The 22,203-nt window shown below is 38.2% G+C and overlaps 1 protein-coding gene and 1 non-coding gene across 2 annotated transcripts in view; one reads left to right on the top strand and one right to left on the bottom strand.

The window, feature by feature from the left end:
• Sugct (succinyl-CoA:glutarate-CoA transferase) overlaps positions 1-22,203 on the top strand; it is a 704,072-nt gene that overhangs the window by 483,299 nt on the left and 198,570 nt on the right. The window lies entirely within an intron of this gene.
• LOC130886291 (U6 spliceosomal RNA) lies at positions 9,169-9,275 on the bottom strand. Its single transcript, XR_009058264.1, has one exon. It is a non-coding gene; the product is annotated as a U6 spliceosomal RNA (small nuclear RNA).

Raw genomic sequence — 22,203 nt, 5'->3', positions numbered from 1 at the left:
CCGTACCTCTTATCATGTAAATCAATTCGTCTTTCCTACAATCTCAGTATCCACTTTTTAATTGAATGCTCCTATGTAGACACAGATTACTAACATATTCCTTAGTAATAAGCCATGAGTTTTCTTTTATTTCAAATTATTTTAACTTGAAAATGTTCAGATTAAAAGTTTGAATTTCTGTCCTGCATGTCTGTTTTTTCTCAGATTACTTATTTGATTCCTTCATGTATAATGACAGAGTTTTTTACCCTTCCCACATAGATCACAAACTCAGTCTTCTGTGCTGATGTGCTTGCTACTGTCACCAGAATAGATTCTTCTTCTGCCGAGTCCCGAATTGCTCTGGAAGATGACAAGTAGAGCCTGCTCCCATAATGCTCTGCAAATACTTGCTCTGGCTTTGCATGATCTAGATGCCCCTTCTTGGGTACTGTCCATCTCTTTGCCATCTTTCCCCCAGCCATTGAGTCACTTCTTATACAAACCTTGCCTCAAAGCCCCCTTTTCTTTTTTTTATTATGAAGGAAACTCTGTGGAGTTTTGTGGTTCTCTTCAAGGAAGTCATGTAAAGCTGAAAAGAATTATATAACCATAAAATGTCTGTGGCTGAAGTACAACATACACATGGAGGGTATACAATTTATATACTTCTTTTATAGAAATATATCACTTAATAACTATGAAGGTAATAACTATATTACATTTCTTTTTTTAGTACAAAACCAGTCTTTGAGATGAAATTGCCTAAGCTTTAGAGTTGATTGTATGTTTTCTGGCCTCAAGTTATATGTATTATGAATTTATCCTGTTAGAGAGAAACAGTTTCTCCTGCAATTTTAAAAAGAGGTTTTGTTATTATAAATCATACTACAGATACTACAGATATTTAACAATCTCCTTGATTACTCATTTCCTATAAAAGTTACTTAAAGTTATGACAATCAACAACCTCAATAATAGAAGCAATGAAAATCAATTGTGTTTTGAACACTTAGGTTTTCTACTATAGTGAGAATAAGAAAGAAGTTAAAGATTAAACAGTATTACCAAGGAGAACAGTTCAAAGTTGAAAATATGAGAATATTCTAGTTTCAAAATGTCATTCTGAAAGTAATTGCTGTTGTTTCTTCTTTACAAGGGTGAATATTATATGGAGTAACACATAGTTACATACATACATACATACATACATACATACAATATGTATGGAATAAAATAGGGACATTGGCTACAGGGCATAATCTATAGCAACTCTTCACGGGAATTCCTAGCAAGCAAGAGGAAAGAAGATGGAAGAAGACCCCATATTGTAGCCTCAGGGCACATGCTTGTGTTTCTGAAAATGATCAGTCTCATCTGAAATTATTTTTTAAAATCAGGAAATTGAAAAACATTGTTAATTATAAATAGATAAGGAGTATCCAAACAGGCTGGATATGTTTTTAAAAGAAGAATGTGGAGACTGAGTGGATTGTTCAGCAGTTAAGCAGGTAAGAGATGGGGCATTCAGATCTCCAGAACCTATGTAAACACTGGGAGCGCATGGTGGTCTACCTGGAACTCCAGCCTTGGAAGGAAGAGTAGAATACCTGGAACAAGGATAGAAGCAAGGCCAGAGTTATAGGCAGGGTTTCAGTTTGATTAGGAGACCGTGCCTCAAAGAGTGAAAGAAAAGAATGATAAGGAAGATTCCTGATCTCAACCTTGGGCCAACAAAGCATGTGCACATGTGTACACACACACAGTTCAGTGGACATATATACATGCACACACCACACAATATAAGCATGAAGAGATGAAGGAGTAAAGGAGCAATTGATACAAGGACAGTTTTTAAAAATACTGTATGAAAATATATATTGATGACTGTAAAGAGTGAAGTATAGAAAATGAAATTAGTAGTATAGGAGACAGAAGACGGAGTGGAACTTTTTGGGACGATTTCTTTTTCTATGCTTGAGATGTAACCGATGTTCTTGTACATGCTGGGCACATGATGTAACACTGAGTTACATCCCCAGCCTGGGAAAACATTTTTGATTAAATGCAGTCTGTCTGAATGATAAAGGGAGGTGCTTGTATAGTAGAGCTAAGCTACTGTACCAATAAAATTTAAAGGATATCTGTTCTCCTATTAAATTAGAGTATCAAATTGTAAATATTTATATAGAATCTTCAAACACAAAATTACATATATTCTACAATGCATGCATAAAATATGTGTTGGCCATGTGCATATATGTTCACATGCATACAAGATCTATTGTAAATTAGAGTACAGAATGAATCTTTAAACCACGTTTGGTTTGACCAGATTCCTATTTTCGTGCACATGTGAACACAGCAGAGTACTAGATGAGCAAGTGACCATGCAGTGTGCCGTAATAATACAGTGCTCACTGTAATATAATCATGGGAGGATATAGTTACCTTTTGTCTGTAGAAGTTTGCTTGCTCAAAGACTGATTTGGCCGATTTATTTGGAAATCACATAAAAGCATTTTTAGTGACTTGAATATATAATGAGCACTTGGGGTACACAATGAAATATATTAACAGGGTCAAATTAACCCACAGTTTGGTGGCTTGAAACAAAATGTGTCTATCACCTTTCATATTTCAGAACCACCTCCACTGGGTAATGTGAGCTTGAGATTGCTTGTGAATTTGTTATCAGGTGTGGGCCTCATCTGCAGTAGTAGGGAATTTGACTAGGGATTCGGGATCTGCTTCTAGAGTGTCCTAGCAGCTGACACTGATGGTTAGTGTCCATCCTTCGCTGATACACTTCTCTGTAGGGAATGGAGACTGACTCCTCCAGCACAGATGATTGAAGTGGCAAAGCTGAACTCTAGTGCCTTGAACGACCTGTTTCCAGAGGCAGCAGCACAGCTTCTGCAGTGTTAGGCTGATCACACAGGTGAAGTACTGCCTTCGTTTTATCCCCATATCACACGGGATTGGTTTTGTGTATAGACATAGTGATGCCTTTTTTTGTATTATATGTTTCCTATCTATGAGTAGGGATAAGTAGATGTATAATGAAGGAAAGAATAGGCTTAGTCTCAAGATACAATTAACTGCCAAGTCAGCCCACCCCTCATCACCAGAAAACTCATGTTAAATCATCAGTTATCCAAAAAGCAGGTGGTCCATTAGCAGGTAATGAATTAGAATTCCTGCTTCCTCTCCACTTCCTGAGTAGATAGATGTGTGTGTGCGTGTGTGCATTTGTGTGTGTGTGTGTGTGTGAGAGAGAGAGAGAGAGAGAGAGAGAGAGACAGACAGACAGACAGATAGACAGACAGACAGAGAGAAGAGAGAAACAGAGAGAACCAGACATAACTGAATGCTTCATTATAAAACCATAAGAAAAATTCCACTACAGAGAGCAAGTGGTTTGAATTTTTTTCTGGGAGTGAGCTGTTAATAAAGTATATCTATGTGAGACACAAGGTTGCTTGCATGTAATACCTCACTTTAACTTTACCATGAATACTTCGGGATTTCTACTCTGCAGGGTTCAGGCTCTTGGGGTTGCCGTATTCTTGCGCCTTATCCTGTGAAGGTAGACATGTCTTCACAATGTATGTACCCAATGAATCTATCTTGACTCTGCCTTAGAGAGACTTTCTAATATCCATCATGCTGTAAACAAATCCCTCTTTATTGGATTTGACAGGTGAAGTCATTTTGAAGAAATTGTACCTAGAATTGGCCTTTTGATTAAGACTTTTCTGTGACCTAGTTTACCACTCCTAGAGAGTATGCATTTCTAACTGGTAGAGATGCCTAGCCTAAAAATGAGGATTAAAACTAAGACATACAGGTACACATGTTTCTGTGATGGAGTGTTACAGAGAAATCAGTAATCAGCCACCCCTAACTCTCCGTTATCATGCCAGCCTCTTCAATGAAGTGGGGTATTACTAACAATGAGTATTACTCTGTGCAGCTTCTCCATGGTACTCATAGTTTGATGGCTTGGCCCCATTTGGCTGCTGGAAGCAGGAAACTCTTTATTGGCATGGGCAATGGAAGCTAACTGGTGATGTACTGATAATTCATTGCCATTGGGAAATCTATCACAGAAAAGTCCAGATGTTGGGGAAGAGTTCTGAGTCCAAGGCCAGGCTTGAAATTCAGGTGGGCCTTGTTGAATGCTCATTCAAATTTTCAAATTTCATTTGCTATTTTATTTAACATATTAGTCAATTTAGTTTTCTTCCATAGTGGACATTTCATAGGACAATGACTTGACAAAACGTCACTTGCCTACTATGGCATTTTGTATCATTATAAGATATTATAAAAGATGTGTGTGTGTGTGCACTCTCATGTGTGTGTGTGTTTAAGGCAGTGATACTAATATGTGTCCCACATCCTAAATTAAAAGGTTAGAAGAGCCGGGCGGTGGTGGTGCACGCCTTTACTCCCAGCACTCAGGAGGCAGAGGCAGGCGGATCTCTGGGAGTTCGAGGCCAGCCTGGTCTACAAGAGCTAGTTCAGGGACGGGCACCAAAGCTACAAAGCTACAGAGAAACCCTGTCTCGAAAAAAAAAAGGTTAGAAGAAAGAAAATATAATGTCACATTTTGGACTGTAGATTTTTAAGGAACAACTCCATATGAGCTCATATCTTATTAATCTTCACAAAAGTTTATTTTTATAGAGAAATGCAATCCTTTTACTAGGACATAATAGAAATGAAGGATTTATTGCTAGAATCACCTAAATAAATAGGATTTTTTGAAAGTTTGGATAGATGGACTTGGTTCTTCAAAAAAATTAATGTCAGATGTTTAACATTTGCAAAAGAATCAGGATATTAATTATGTTCAATAAGTGTTAACTTTTTAAAAAGGGAAAAAATACAGAAACAGAAAAAAAAAGTCCAGAACTGTAAATGTTAGCATGTGAGAATCTCTCTTTGGCATATACATGAGTGTTACTTAAAAGTCTGTCTGAGGCTCATTAGACCATTTAAAATCACAGGTCTATCCATATGTAGACCAAATGTTTAAGCAAAGATTGTATGCCCACAAAAGAAGTTCAAGAAAAATAAAAAGCCTCACAGCTTTGCCTTGAAAGTTTCATGGTGCATTCTATTGTCAAAAGGTAATGACACTCTGCTTTCTATTCATGAGCTTTTAAATAGAGAAAAAAATCATATACTACATTGGAGTAATCCCCATATGCAGAGAACTTTAATATAATGTGCAATTGAGAGTCACATAGTTCTCTTCATTTTCTGTTCCTTGATTATGGGACTATCATTATGAAATCCAAGCCTGGCATATGTGACCTGTGTATCTTTGGTTATTCTCTATTACCAATGCTGATGACCTATTAGAGTCTTAGTTGTGTGAGACAATAATAAGTAGTGAGATGAAGCACTATTCAAGTTTGTTACCATGCCTCTTTCACCATTCAATGTCATCCATGCTTACCATATGACGTTTCATGTACTTTCTTTAAACTGTAGCAAAAAAGATGCAAACATGTTTCTATTATTAAAGGGCAGCTATGGGATGTTAACTTTAAAATATACCGACCTACCTCTGAATGATCCTTGGGTATTGGGAACCTGGAGGAGGTTTGTAATGTGAAATTCAAAGAGTTGATCGCATTATCCCAGGAAGACTGGCTCTACAATCTTTCATGAACAGCATAGCATCTCTTGTATAATATGGAGTACTATTTATGTCTAACCTATACACACCCTTTCAGTACTTTAAATCACCGAATTACTTATATATATAATGCAATGTATACTATAAGCATAATTATACAAAGGAATGATGACAAGAAAACCTGCATATGTTTGATTCAATGTAATTTTTCATCTAAATATTTCTGATCTGTCACTGTTTGTCGGGTTGATAGCAGGATGCTGATGATGACAGCAAGAGTCCACGGGGCATGGCAGTGTCTATTCTTTGTTTTCTAGAGTCTGTTCCTGGAATGAAAAGAGTGTGTTTTATGTGCCAATGCGTTTGGCTGCCCCTAGATATTCTCAAGATGTGGCCTGGTAACCAGAACTACCAAAGCACAAAGTACAATTAGAGAGAGTAGTCATTCAACTCTACTTCCCAAATTCTGAGTAAGGAAGGCCAAAGACTGCGCTAACCAACAATGATAAAATTTAGTCAGTAAAACATATGTCTCCAAAATGACTTAAAGGAGTAGGGTTTCTTTGAGTTTTAGAATTACTGGTGGGACACATGAAGGGTGAGGTGCCCAGGGAGACAGGGAAGTTTTACCTCCTTGCATTACACCTTATTTGTATGTTTTCCTCATAACACTCTTCACTTGTACTTCCTGTGCTTCCCTTTCGGTGTAAATTCTAAATGTCAGAACCACTCTAGCAAATAAATTAAGTTCACGGAGAGTATTAATTTGTACCCAGTTAGCCAACAGGCGGTATCAGCCTACAACTCGAGTTGAGGGTCATCTTGTGGGACTGAGCCCTTAACCTGTGGGATCCGATACTCTTTTAAGGTAGCTAGTATCAGAACAAAATTAAACTGAAATGTGTTATAATATATCTATTTGATGCTTCTTGGATGATTGATATTTAGTGTGTGGAGCAAGGTCCCTAAATATCTGTTGCCACAACTATTATATTGAATTTTGTATGAGAGCAGAAAAATGGTGACTATAAAAGGATCAGTAAAGTTACCAGTCTCCCTATTGACCATATCTATGATTAAAGGTTTTATTTTGATACTATAAAAGCTTCAATTCAAAATCGTTATTATTAAGCCTAAATCTAAAAGACATGGATCATAAAGTCCTAGTCTTATGAAGGCTACTAACTTACTGAAAACTGTTAAGAAAATTAAAAATGAAAGTTAATGGTTAGTTACCTTATGTGTTCAGAACCATACTCGTAGTCATGTTGAGTACTAATATAATTAATTGCAAGAATAAGCCTTACTTAGCCCCCTGTCTTCAAAGTTACATCTAAATAAGTAACTTTAAACAAGAAAAGTTTGTCTATTCAGATATACAGAGTAGACAGATGGTCCTCAAATACTCCAGAGATCTGCAAAATATGGTCTTTAAAATGTTTAATAAAAAAGCTTTTCATGATAGAGAGACATACTAGCTCCTGGAAGCACCCTAGGTCCTCCAAAGAAGATGATCGACACAGAAAACCTCTATCTGAAGCTTTCTTTAAATATGCTAAAGCTGGCCACTGGGTAAAAACCTGCCCTTCACCTCAATTGCTGCCAAGGCCCTATCAAGGCTCTGGAAAGCAGGAGATGATTGTTCTGCTTTGCCTAGACAAGGTTGGTCAGTTCTCCAAGTTCCTACTCCATAGGAGAGTCTGTCAGATCTTCTCCTTCTGGCAGCCAAAGACTCATGCTGCCCTAGGACCTCTAGTCACAGTGACCATGGAGGAACGTGGAGTAACTGTCTAGAAAGCCAGTTGGTCTCTGTCACTTTTAATAGATTCAGAAGCTGCTTAGGCTGCACTTCTGCTTACTCAGGTGAAATTTCTTCATCTCACATCTTTATATATCTTAAAATATTTCCTTAGACCTTGAAAACTTTTTTAGACTTTAACCTTTGTCTTTCCTGTCTATTCATTTACCAGAGGTACAGTTAGTTATTTCTGAGAAAAGTCATTGTAAATCATGTTCCTTTTGTTGGAAGTTACGTCTGAAACGTGTTTATCCTTTATTATAAAACCTGTGAACAAGGCAAGTCCATCTGTATTATTAATAAGAAATTTATCTAATGAGTTAACTAATTTGCTACCAAGGTGATTGTAGCCTGGGGGCAGGGGCAGGGTGAAGAGCTGATTGTCTGCTGTTGTCTATTTGACAAAACCAGAGTTAGTCTAACCATCAAACTGACCAGAGATTTGAAAAAGATCAACCAGGATGACAAACACTAGTCCATAGTCCTTTACCTAGACATTTGTCCCAGGCTTCTGTGGTCTCCATGGTATTGGGTATATGGGTACCAGGACAGCAGTCTTGGCTGCCAGACCCAGAAGATAAGAGTATTTCCTGTAGGGAAGAAGCATGAGAGGGATTGACCTTACTTTGTCTAGGAAAAGTGGGGCCATCTACTCTCCAATGTCCTGCTTGTCCACAATTTGAGATGGCTGCAGGTAAGGCATTGGGGCAGTTTTACCTAGTGGTCCATTGTCTTCTTGGAGACTTTGGGAGTCACTGCTAGGATCTGGGAGTCTTTGCCTGTCATGTAAGTTTAAATAACTTAAAGGTCAAATTCAGCACATCTCCAACAGTTTGAGGACCATTATCTGCCATAATATTGAACATCTCAAAGCTTGATCATCTTTAACAGTTTATACCAAGATAACAATTTTTGAATAGAAACTCTTTTAGTATCAAGATAAGACTTATAAATATAGTTTACAAAGAGACTGGGAATGTCCCTGATCCTTACATAGTGTACTGTTATAGAACATAAGAGTTCTCTGTACAACTCAGTTTGCCTAAATATCTGTAGCATAACAATGCTAGCAACAACAATGAGGGGAGTTGTATATTTATAAATCAGTATCTGTTAGTTTGACTAGACCCAAACTAAGGAGAGGCATTCTCTAAGCCAGTGTTTCCAAGGTTTTTGCTAGATTCTTTAGGTCATCATTTACTGTATCACAAGATAAGGAATACCTTAGTTTCTGGTGTTTAGCTGTGTTCCTAAGTTATAGCTTTTTATTTACCTACTTATGGAGATCATATGTTAACAGAGACATAATAATATATCTTGTAAATTTAAAAATTTCCCAGAGCCTTATAAATTTAAACATTTTCACAACTGTTTCTTAAAAATATCCAGTTTATTTGAACTTTCTCTAAAACTCTAAAATTTCCTTTGAAGAAGTTTAAGATCTCTCAACTCTGTGTTTTGGTAATATCCAACTAAAGTACCTTTTTTATTTCAAGAATGAAGAGCAAAACCATAATTTGTAGAAGGAAAAAGCAAGTTTAAACAGTGCAAATAATTCAGTGTCTCTAAAACCAATACTAAGTGGCTTACTCTTACATTACAAATCTGGCTGCCAGCAAGATACACTTTTGTATACGAATGCATGGAGGAACAGCTTTAATGCCTTTTTATGTCAACATTGTCTTTCTTTATTTATTTTTATTCTCTTTTAATTAAGATTTCCACCTGCTCCCCGTTTAAAAATATGGAACGCTTCACGGATTTGCGTGTCATCCCTGCGCAGGGGCCGTGCTGATCGTCTCTGTATCGTTCCAGTTTTAGTGCACGTGCTGCCGAAGCGAGCACTCAACATTGTCTTAAATCCTTTCACAAACCTTGTTTTCAAGACAGGATGGGAATTATCAAACAAAACTACATCCCAATCCAAAATATCCTGGAGATCTCTTGTCTTTTTGGCAAGCCCACTCCACCTTTAATCAAGAAGATGGTGAAGTCACATGACACCTTAGAAAATTAAGGTACAGGACCAATTCTTTACTCTCTTTAAGAGAGTGGAAGAAAGTTAGTATTTTGTTTGCCTTTACTACCTTGAAAACAATTTTATCTCTTAGTTTTCATGAATGTGGACTTAAGCTATTTTTAGCTTGTTCCATTTTAATCTTTTGGTGTCATGAAAAGAAAAGATTATCTGTGAACTTGTGAGGGGTAATGTGTACTACAAACACACACACAAAACCAATTCCATCTCTTATTCTTTCAAGTAGGCCAAGTTTGTGCCTTATCAGTATTTGAAATAAAATTCTTTGTATTTATAATTTGTCAGTTTACTGTTCTTGTTTTAAATAGGCAGCTTATTCTTTTAGATTTTACTTTAGAAGTCTTCTGTTGAAGAAAACTTTTGAGATTTATTTTGTAAAAGCTTCATATAACACTGAACTAATTTTATTCATAGAAATAAATCCCAAGGGGCTTTTATGTTCTAGTTTCTTCAAAAGTGTTCAAGGCTGTTTTCGTTATCTGTTGTCTGACAGTGGGAGTGAAGAGTTACTTACCTCTTCTGTGAAAGCGTATTTAGCCCTGAAATGTCTGTTCCTCTTGCTACAGGGCTGGCGATTACAGTGGGTGATGCTTTGACCCTCTTAGCTGTGCTCAGAACTGCCTCTTTTCTCTCCAGGGCTCATTGGTTCAGCTGGAGCCTGTGCTTTTATAATAGGTACTTCATAATTTTATTTTTAAAATTCGCTGGTAAACACATCCCACTGGCTTAGATGTATTGGGAAGATGTCTAATAGAAAAAAAAAGGATAATGTTGGTTGTTTTAAGTTCCTGTTTCCATTATGGGAATCTTTGGATTTTTAATCAGGCTCAAAATTATTGGTTTAGCACATAATTGACAGTTGGATCCTTAATTGGTTGATGCTCTGTTTAATGTTCTCAGATGTATTTAGAATTTTGTAGTAATCATTTATTGAAGCTAACAGCTGCCACTTTCAGTCCTTGCTACTTAAATTAGGAACTTCATGAGGTGACTAAGGATTTGGCAGTCTGTATGAACAAATTTCCATTGTTTTTGAATAGCAGAGTACCCTGGGTAGAGTGTCTTAAAATTGCACAGTTGCCTTATTTAACAGTTTTAGAAGTCAAAGGAAGAACATGTGTCTTACCAAGCTAAAAGTGAAGTGCCTAGACTCCTTTCCTTGCTCATTTGGGTTGGTGGCAGGTTCAGTACTTTGTGCTTGCATGATCATGGTCCATGGTATATTTGCTGGTTGTCAGCTGAGCACTGGCCCCAGTTCTAAAGGCTGCTTCACTTCCTGAACCTAGGCCCTCTCCTTTATCTTCAAAGACCAGCAAGAATGAGTTGAACCCATCTCAGTTTGCAGCTCTCTTGCTGCAACTAGAAAAGGACAATAAAGGACAGTATTTTCATACCTAGTTAAGAATCTCGGTTACAGCTAAACCACCATTACAGGTTCTAGGGATTAGGATGTGGCGTCTTTTGGGGAAGCAGTCTCTATGAGGCTGGGTTGAGAAGCTCTGTATTTTATTTGTAACCCAACTCTTAGATTCCTTTCTACCCCCCCTTTGAAGTCTTTCTTTGTGTGTGTGTGTGTTTGTGTGTGTGTGTTTTAAATCATGTTCGGCATTAGTTCATACAGGCAGCCCAAAGAAATGAGACTCACAGGTTTATAAAAATAGCAGATTTTTTTTGTTATCTTGCTTTAAGGTTCCCATTTTTCAAAAACTCTGAAAGTTGCTCCTTCCACTTATTACCCCTGTATTCAGTATAATAGAGTCAATACTGCTGTTTCCTGACTTTTTAGAATTTTATGTACGATACATATAATCTATTTCATACCCATCTGTTGTGATAAGAGCAACAGGGCTGCGTCCCCGGCACCCGGCTGCCCGCATGGCTTTACCTAAAATAATTACACGGAAACTGTATTTTTTTAATCACTGCCTGGCCCATTAGTTCCAGCCTCTTATTGGCTAGCTCTTACATATTGATCTAACCCATTTCTAATATTCTGTGTAGCACCACAAGCTGGTAACTTACCAGGGAGGATCTTAACCTGCGGAGAATCATGGCGACTCACTGACTTGGCTTCTTTCTCCCAGCATTTCGTTCTGTTTACTTCACCCACCTAAGGGTTGGCCTATCAAATGGGCCTAGGCAGTTTCTTTATTAATTAACCAATGAAAGCAACAGATTAATACAAGACCCACCTCCATCACCCATCATGATTTAGCTTTCCTAGTCTTTCTCACACAGCTTACAGCCTTTGATCCTCAATCTGTTTGAAATGGTTATATTCCCTGTTTTGAGTGAATCAGTGGAAAATAATCATATCAGCACGACTATGTCAACATTTGGAATGAGTGCCTTCCTCTGTTCACACCTGCATTCTCCACCAGAGCCATGCTCCTCACCTGATTTTCAAAAACAGAAGTCTTGGACACTGGAAAGATGGTTCACTTGCTTTCACACCCGATGTCCTGAGTGTAATCTCAGTTACTCACGGCAGAAGGACAAAACCAACTTGATGTGGGAAGGTCATTTGTCTATCTGTTGCTTTCATTGGTTAATTAATAAAGAAACTGCTTGGCCTGATAGGTCAGAACATAGATGGGTGGAGTAGACAGAACAGAATGCTGGGAAGAAGGGAAGTGAGGGCAGATGCGATGGAGCCAGCCACCAGGTCAGACATGCTGAATCTTTCCCGGTAAGCCACCACATCATGGTGCTACACAGATTATTAAAAATGGGTTAATCAAGATGTGAGAATTAGCCAATAAGAGACTAGAACTAATGGACCAAGCACTGTTTAAAAGAATACAGTTTGTGTGTTGTTATTTCGGGTAAAGCTAGCTGGTGGCCAGGAGCTGGGCGGCGGGAAGGGGCCTGCAGCTCCTTCTACACCAACTGCCACACTTGTCCTCTGATTTCCGTAGCTAAAATGCACCTGCACCCTAACACACAGGAAGATAACTAAGCACATAGAGAAATTTTGATTAATCTATCAATATCTCAGCCTGTCTGGACAAATCATTTGGGATATCTACTATGATGCTTTAATGTGGATAAATCTTCTGTGGTCTCTCTGCTCAAATGTCTTCCTGAAGCATCTTTATTGCCCAGTTGTGATGGTTTTCTAGAACCCCATTTTCTTTCATTTTTCTTGCCTTTTCTCAATTTTTATGCTTGAACCTATCCTATTCTGGTTGCTCCTGCTATATTGTCCTCTGGGCTTGGAGTTCAGAGATGCACATAATAGTTAGTCTCTGTCTTCCTGTTAAACACAGTTCTGAGACCTGGCATGATAGAAAAGTTCTTCATTTTCCAGTATTTATTTGGTCTTATTTTTCTTGAGATAATATCTCACAGTGTAGCTTTAATTGCCTTAGAACTTTCTGTATAGACACGTCTTGTCTAGATTTGAGGTCCTTCTCCTGTTTCTACCTCCAGTGTTGGCGTTATGGGTGGGCACATCATGCCCAACTTGTTTTTCAATTGCTCTCTGCTGTTAGAGCATCGGTGATGCCCCATGCTATTTTAATTCTATATCTCTGTCATCATTTCCTATGTGGGTACAGTCTGGGGACTGAATCTTTCCTGCAAGTGTCTTTCTGTGGATCTTTCTCTTTCACCATGCTAGTTTGGTATGCATGGGTCCTTCCAATTTTTGTGTTTCCTGTTATTTCTTTGGTAATTTCATTATATAGCTTAAACTCTTCCTACTTTCTGGATAAATGTTTCTCTTTGTTTTCTGTCTTTGAGTCTACAGTTCTATTTTATAACTCATCTACAGACTTTTACATTCGCATATTCTGTTGTTATATGTTCTCTTTTCATGTATTTTCTATGGATGCACCATCATACATGTTGCTATGGAACATAAATGATGCTCTTATATTGAAATCTTAGTCTCCAGCTGAATGCACTATTGAGGTATGGGGAAGACTTTAGCAGGAAGATGTTAGGTTAGCTTTCAGGGGGATAGTGAAGCTGTGATTTATCCTTTCCATGTCCTTTTCAGTTCTCAGCTACTCTATTATAAATAGCTTTTACTTCACTAAGCACTCCTAGTCACTGCAGGCCTAAAGTGATGGGACCAAGTGAAAACAGACTGATACTGATGAAACAATGAACTGGAATAAATCTACTGCTCTTTCATTACAGAGATGTAAAGCTAACACACTTGAGCAACTGTCCTATAGGTGACTAAAACCTTGTTAGTCTTGTGCTGCCAGTATGTCTTGCTTAACTGTGTCTTCTCTCATTCCCTGGAAAGTGTGATGTAGGGAAAAAAAGCATGGGCTCTGGATTCACACTGAGTGGATATAAAACTGGTGATAGCTCTTGGTAGTTAGGACTTTGAACAAGTTATCTTGTCTTTCTTTCCGTTTTGATGGCATGAGAGTCATTTCTTTCATGGCTGTCCTGGGACTCATGATGTAGACCCAGGATGGTCTTGAGATCTGATGCTTCTGGGATTAAAGGCATGTACTACCATGCCAGACTTAGACTACTTCATATTTATGTACTTCAGTTTTCTTAGAGAAAAATGAGAATGTTAATGGTACTTATCATACATTGTAATTGTGCTGGTCAAATAAATAATACATATATGTATTTATGTATGTGTATAAAGGAATATTTTAATTTGTATACACATTTAAAATGTGCTTAGCATGGTTCTTCGCACATAGAAAGATCACAGTGTCTTTTGATATTTTAAAATATGATTCTCCGAAACTGAGAAGCTGACTGGAACCATTATATGAGCAGCAGATGTTGCTTGGTAACTTTTTAAAGTGTACTGGTAAGGATTAGCCTAGTATATGGGGCCTCTATCAGTTCCTGCAAAATTGCTTTCTTGGTCTGTTCAGTTATCTAGAGAGAAAAGCATATAAATCCCTACTTTCCTAGGTTCTGTGAGCCATATGATAGAACAAGACTGTGGGATCTCATGTTTTACATGCATATTTTCATCTGATTCTCTTCTTTTCTGCACAAAATATATAACTTTGCCCTCTGCTATGGAGATGTGAGTACTAATATGTCTTTTATTCTGTATGAAATATCACTTTACCCTCAGCTGTGGGTGTTGTTCTCAGATCCATAGCTTTGATGTTTGACATTTTCAGAAACTTCTGTAAGGAACATCCAACACTTTTTAAATGTTGAGCCAATCCTCATGTTTTCACTTTCCCTTGCCCTGTGTCCCCAATTTGTCACTTTCTGGGTCTCCTAGCTCCAAAATTCATAAATTATAACTGGTTCCTATTCACTGCATCTTCCAGTGTACTACTTTTACCTTTTTCTTATTATCTAGTTACCCCTGAATGTTTGATTTGTGAGATGTTGTTTGGGGTGCTGTAGAGATGCACTTTTTGTTTTTGCAGTGGACTTGGGTTTGATTCCCAATACATAATATGATGGCTCACAGATACCTACAGCTCCAGTTCCAGGAGATTGATACCCTTCTCTGAAATTCATGGTCAACCAGACAAGCCCATGTTGCACATTAATGCATACAGCCAACACTCATATGTATGAAATAAATAAATTTTTAAAGAAGAAAAACAAAGAGACAGACAGGCAGAGACAGGGAGACTGAGAGAGAAAGACAGAGATAGAGAGAAATGTTATTGTGGCTTGAGTAAGAAATATGACTTAACTGTTTCTACTGTCTCTGGCATTTAGATACTCTGTGGTACTGTTTGGGAAGATTTAGATGATCCTGAAGGAAGTATGCCATTAGAGGTGGGCTTTGAGATCAGATGTACAGGGCAACTTCCAGTTTGGTCCCTAATCTTTTTACTTGAGTTTCTAGATGTCAACACTCAACTTCCTGATTCTGTCCCCATGTCTAATGCTTGCTGCTATAACTTACCCACCATGATGAACTCTGAAATCATAGCCCAAATAAACTCTTTATTCTACAAGTTGCCTAGGTGGTGTTTTTTTCTTATCAAAGTATCAGAAAAAAATAGTACAGATGTTGTTATTATCTCTCAAGTTGTTTTGTTTCTTTTCTTGTCTTTTTCCTTCTCAGTCTATCAGGTTTGGAAATAAAATCGCTTGTCTTTGTGCTGGTGAGGCATTGCAAGGGGTCCGCACACTTGTGTTCAGCCTTCAGTGGGGGAATAGTCCCTCCCCAGCAGAAAGATCTCTGACATCAGTAGACACTTGTCGGTTGTAAAATTTTCTTCTTTTGATTTTCTTTATCCATTTTCTTCTTCTTTGTTTTCAACTCAAACTCAGATCCTCTTTGCTCAGCATGTGCCACCTTGTCCACTGTCAACAGATATTCTTGTTTCTGGCTTTATCTAATTCTCTTTGACACAAGTAGATTCTGGTGATTTGTGTTCTGAACTCATGCAATGACTCACAGGTTTATTATTAGGTCCCACTCAGAGAGCAGCTGGTTAATTTCTCATCAAGTTCAGCAGCACTTTAATCCTTTGGTCCCTTTCCTAAGCTCTAGGGCCTCCTGCCTGAACCACTTCTCCTTTTCCTGAGATTTTAGACCTGCAAACTCAAAAGAAAGTCTCTGTCAGCAGAGATTAAAAGGTAGGTGTTTCAGTGTGTGCTAGACACTGTGTGTCTAGTTGGACTTGCACTGAGGAAACATAGCCTAATCCCTAGAGTGGTTGTTATACCACACAATAACATATAAAATTACATATAAAACATAAATTTTTTTCTATATAAAATTACATTTGTGACAAAAAAAAATTGAAAACAATGCCCAAAGTACATATACATCATGGTCAATAAATAATGAAGAAAAGATTTGGAGATAACAAAATTTCTTGCATATTTAAGCAAATATACACAACTGTTATTATTGTGTTTCAAAATGAGACTACAGGCCATTTTCTCCATTTAATTATTTTCTTCATTTTCTAAATTTCCCTATAATGATACCGTTTTCCTTTGAGTAAGAAAGTGCAAGTATATCGACATGTCATAGAAATTACTGTATTAACTGGCCATAGTGGCTCATGCCTAAAATCCCAGCTTTAGAAGGTAGAGTCAGGAAAATAGTCAATGTGATTGGCCTGGGATATGGAGGGAGACACTTTTTTTTTAACAAAAAAAAGAATAAATTAAATTCAGATTATTATATTTATATAGGGAAATAAAATTCTCAATTGATAATTTAGAAGGAGGAGCCAACACTGTGAGATTGTAGAATAAAGTGAAAGTTTTGTTCATTGACTCTACTGTAGTTTATCAATGGGACAAAGAAAGAAAGAACATTAATAAATTCTGTGAGACAAAGGCTCAACTGGAACTGTCTTTGAGAACTTGTTTTATAAAAACATACACAGAAAGCCATAAGCCAGTAAGTATATCCTCAATTTATACATCACCCTGGTTACTTTTCTGCCAACTTGAAACAAACCCAAACATGTCTGAGAAGAACCAATCTTGCCTCCATAAAATGGGTCTCTAGGCAATTCTAAAGGGCATTTTTTGTCTTAATGATTGATACGGGAGGGCCGAGCTCATGAGAGCCAGTGCCACCCCAGTAGGTGGTCCTGGATGGTATTAGACAGTAAACTGACCAAGCCAGGAGGGGCTGGCCAGTAAGTGGCATTCCTCTATGACTTCTGCTTTAGTTCCTGCCTCCAGGTTCCTGTCTGAGTTCCTCCCCTGACAACTTCCTTTGATGATGGACTCTGATGTGGAAATGTGAGTCAAATAAACTCTTTGATCTCTAAGTTATTTTGGGTCATGGCATTCTATCACACCAATGGAAACACTAAGACACAGAGCCTGCAGGTTTATTTTCTTTTCTCTTCTTTTTCTGTAGCCTGAAAGTAATTGAAAAAGCAGACATGACTGGAACAAACTTCTCATTGTTCTAGAGAAAGCTTACGTATTCAGTTGATGGGAAAAGGCAAGCTCCTCCTTATGAGAAGTAAAATAGTTTTAAGTATTTTCTTTTGATTTTTATGCTTAACCTCAAAACCTCTTTCATCTACAAGCAAAGAGTACAGTTTGTTTAGAACAACACTCTCAAAGGCAAAGAATATTCAATTATTGTGAATAATTTCCCACTGACAGTTTAATGGAGCTGGAGCGATGGCTCAGTGGTTAAGAGGTCACCCCACGCTTGCAAAGAACCTGTGTTTCATTCCCAGCACCCACATCAAGCAACTCACAACCACCTGCAACTTCAGCTCCAGGACATCCGGCCCTCTTGTCTGACTTCCATGGTCATTGCACATTTTTGGCACGTGCGCGCGCGCACACACACACCTATGCTTAATGAAGGAACAATCTTCAGATACTAGAAAAATCTTTCTACCACCACTGACTTTCTATAATAACAAACCCTCTCTTACAGTTTTTTCCTCAATCCCATGTGAAAGCGATCACACAACAGAGATTCAAGTGGTGGATAACCGTGGCATTGACTCATTTCTTATAAACAGAGGAACTCAGTTTGCTATAGCTCTCATTCCTGCAGCAACAAAATTCATTTGATTGAGTGGCAGGAGATGGGGTGGATTTGGAAGATAGGGAGTCAGGGGCAGAAGGCTGTGGCATGAGTCCTGAGAACTATCCGCGTGTAGCATTTTATTCACTGACCTCCTTTCCTTGGGCCCCAGGACTTTCCCTGTATATTTTCCATATTTAAGTAATAAGGAGCCACACTGTAAATTACCAGTTAATAGGATCAGTTCCTCATGTCAGAAACATGAAGTGCTCTAGCAAAGAGAGAAATTATTATTTTGCTTTTACTTTTTAAGGATGAGTCCATATGGCCACCATACTAGAAATAATTTCAAATTCATTTTCAGATAAATGGGTTTGTTCTCTTATGTTTTTTGAAGTAGCAACAAAAGGAGTTTGCATTTGAGCCCTTATTGTTGAGTCAAAAGGAGGCTAAAAACATGTGTTACTTGGGACATGGGCTGAAATGGTGAGCAGAATGGTTATGATTTGGTTCTCTGACTGAGGACTTAACACTCCTTTACAAACTTGCATTTACAGTGTCTTTATATGTATAAATAAGAACTTTATATGTGTGTGTGATGAGCTGATATATGATTAAAAGACATTTTAAAACCAGAAAATTTTTTAGAACTTTAGGTTGGCTTTTCATCTAGTATCATAACTAAGAATTATTTCCTTAAACCTAAAGATGTCAGTTAATACGTAGGTAGTATACCTAATGTTAAATTAATTATTTTAAAAACTATGTGTGCATAAGCCTTGTTATAAATCATGTAAATTGATGAGAGGGGGAGGGAGGGAGATGGAGAGAGAGAGAGAGAGAGAGAGAGAGAGAGAGAGAGAGAAATTCATTCTGTGTTGTGAGTGTACAACTGATTTTTCTAAGGACCTTAAACATGCAATTGAAAGCTTCTTGACAGGCCCTGACTCAGCTACTGCTCCTTTAGTGGTAAAGATGATAGGCACCAAATGCATGCAGGTTTTACATTCTGGTGTCTAATTATTTTCCCTGATAACTGAAAAGAAGGACTTAGAGAAAATAATTTGACAGCCAAGAGTCTCAAGAATAAAGCTGGACTCTACGGAACAGGAAAATAACCAACCTGGCTGACTGCTAGAGTGGTTTGACTTCTAGCTCTATTCATTGGAAATGGGGTTTGCCTTCAAGGATGATCACAATTTCCACCCTCTAGAGCTAAAGTCTATGAGACTGTGGTAGGTACTGGGCGACTAGCAGTTAATTCACACAGGGATCCCTTGTTGTTGTTATTGTTGTTGGTTTTGACTCTAGGACTAGACGAAGAGCAAAGGTTTTCCTCCTTGGAGCCTGACCAAGCTCATGGCACACCGTCTGCTGATCCTCAGATATCATAGCCACCAGGTATCTGCAAGCAATCAAAACCTGCAGAGTCCGTAATTCTCCCCAGAAGGCAGCCTCACTTTTTGTGAGCATGGAATCAGAATTACAGCGTTAATTTTATCCAAACTTTAATGGAGCCAAACTATGAGAGCCTGCACTCATCTGCTCCCTGATGGCAATGGCTTTGTTAGCTACAAGAACAACTCATAAAGCACGATTTATGGCAAGGTGGGGACAACATTAGAGAAGATAAAGTTCCAGAACAAAACTCAATACAGAAGGCCCCAGGCGCCCGTGCCAACTTTATTCTAAACCCCTGCAAGAACCTGCTGCCACTCTTGGCCTTTACACAGATGTGAGCCAGACTGAACTCAACAAATTCAACAGTGAAGCATCTGTGACAGTGACAGCATTTTCCTGGGAGGGCTTTTGAGTACAAGGAAAGAGGTGACTTTCAGATAGTCACACATTGCGTTACATATTAGGAAACCAGTCACAAAAAAGAAACAAGAAATTTTCCATTGGAACAGTGGGAGTTCATCCTGAAATATTCTATCTTTGTTCCATGCTCCCATAAGGGATACAGAGAGGAAATGTGGATGCGCCTGGAGGGCCCATCAGATTCATGAAATAAGCCCGAGAGTGGTCCCAGTCTCCACCCTATCAGCCATTATCTCCGCTAGTGAGACAGACTGAGTCTCACAGCCCTTTGCCAGGCACATCCTATGAAATGTGCCATCTTAGGCTTTGGCCAGTGGTAAAAGCTGTTTCAAGTAGCGCCAGCATGTAGGAGCTATGTTAATTTAGGCAAGTTAATTTTCCTGGCAGAGCCGCTGTCTTCAGTTGTAAGATGATGCTGACGACTAACAGAGCACCGACGGGCCAGGTGTTATAAATGTTTCACATGCATCCGTTCCCTTGATTCTAAAGCACTGTTTTGGTGATATTACTATCTCTATCCACAAGATGGGAAAGTTGAGGGCAAGAAAAGTTAGGCACATTTTCTAAAGTCATATATGTAGTATCAGAGTTGGGATTTGGAACCAGATTTTTGGGTTTCACTGTCTGGCTTCCCTAGTCTACTGCTTCTGTAATGAAATGGGTGTGATACACACAGACAAACTAGCTGGCAGATATAACCATGGAATAAAACCAGACCAGTGAAGAAATCTGGGCATTTATTTGAAAGCGATAGCACACTATTCCATATTCAAATTTTAACATGCAATCTAATGTCAGTGACACGTTAACGGATATCCCCTACCCCCGTTATGAGCGTGGTTAAAATAATCACTGTTTCTGTGACATGGGTGAGTTCTAAGGAAGGACGCTGCTTTAGACCACTGCTTTCAAACAGTTTCACTCCACCCTCACAAACACTTTCCTGATGTCCCGGACACGTTGGCCTTCTTCTCACCTTTCCTTCAAAAGTGTTTTTGCCACTTAACCACATTGAGTGTGTCAGTATCTGCCATAAAAGACTTACATGCATGTAGATATTTCTTGGAGTGAATTCGTTCCTAAGTTCAAGTCCGTTCTGCTTTATCAACTATTGTCATTCAAAGAGATCCCCAGGTGTTGTAAAACTTTTAAATTTTTGACTTTTGAGTGGCTTCCATTTTCCCTTTTCAGTTTAAAAGTTTCTGTCAAAGACCCAAAGTGTGAATGAAGAAGATTGCTTTTAGTCCAGAACCTACCAACTTTCTTCCATCCAGCAAAAAAGCTGACAGAGCATAACTGGCAAAGATGTTGGGTCTGCCCTGATATATCAACGACAGTCTTCACTGTGTAATCAGGCTTTTGGCCGAGCCTTAAGGAGGGAACTTCTCCAACTGAGCCTAGGCCTGCCATTCATCTCCCAGACTTGGCATTTCATGAGCTGGTCCTGAGCCTCTTTGCATCTCAGTTTCAGCCTGGAATAAGCTTTATTCTTGTTGGAGGACTTTCCAGTTTTGTCTCTAGTATTTCCTTTGCAATAGAATTTTTTTATTAAGATTCATAAATAAAGTTTTCCATATACTGTCATCTATCTCTCTTTCACCTAACTTATCCCAGATTTTCTGGGGATTATCTGAAAATGATTCACATTGTTAGTGAACAGTTTCTACATTGTTCTTACCTTGGGTTAAGTCACTGAGAATGGTCTGAATTTGTGCTTTTTCAGTCTTATAAGTTAAGTAAATCAAAGAAGATGATAGAAAACAATGCTTCCCATAAGTGGCTGGATCAGTCCTTCGAGAAGACATCTCTACCTAGGAAGCAGTTCTGGATTTTCTGCCATCAAATTGGTGCCTTTCCTCAAGGAATTAATGGGATGAATGTGAGCCAAATAACTAGAGATATTCTGAGAGGTTCTATAGCAAACTACCACTTGATCATGTTGTCAGTTCTAAGGGCTTTTGATTGAAAGACAGAAACAGTTGTGCCCTTCATTATATACTATAATTCTTGGTTGTAAGACAAATATTTACCTGATATTGCTAAGAGAGTGAAATTTCAATCTGCATTCCAATACCTTAAAAATTTTAGATTTTTATCACTTTTTTTATCTTGTTTTTTTCCTCCTAAATATTGAAATATGTGATTGTGAGGAATGTGCTAGAATTTTGTTGTACTTACTAAAAAAGCAAGAGATCCTAGGGTGGTAGTTTAAAGGCAGGGTGTTGAGAAACTGGACCAACATGACAAGCAAGGGGACTTCTTAAGTTAGAAGCAGGGAGGAAATTACTAGGACTAACAGAAGCTTCAGTTTCCTAACAGGCCCGCAGGGGTGTTCAGTCTTTTGACTTTACAACAGTATATCTACCAAACTCATGCTTGAAAAATACACAATAAACTTTAAAGAAAAAAATATCACAACTCTTAAACTATTTTAAGGAAGCTTATGATTTTGTGTTGGGAAGCATCTACAGCTGTCCTCACAGAAATGCTGA

The sequence above is a fragment of the Chionomys nivalis genome, chromosome 13, assembly GCF_950005125.1.
Source record: "Chionomys nivalis chromosome 13, mChiNiv1.1, whole genome shotgun sequence".
In the NCBI taxonomy this organism is placed as follows: domain Eukaryota; kingdom Metazoa; phylum Chordata; class Mammalia; order Rodentia; family Cricetidae; genus Chionomys; species Chionomys nivalis.
This window is presented reverse-complemented; position numbering and strand designations above follow the sequence as displayed.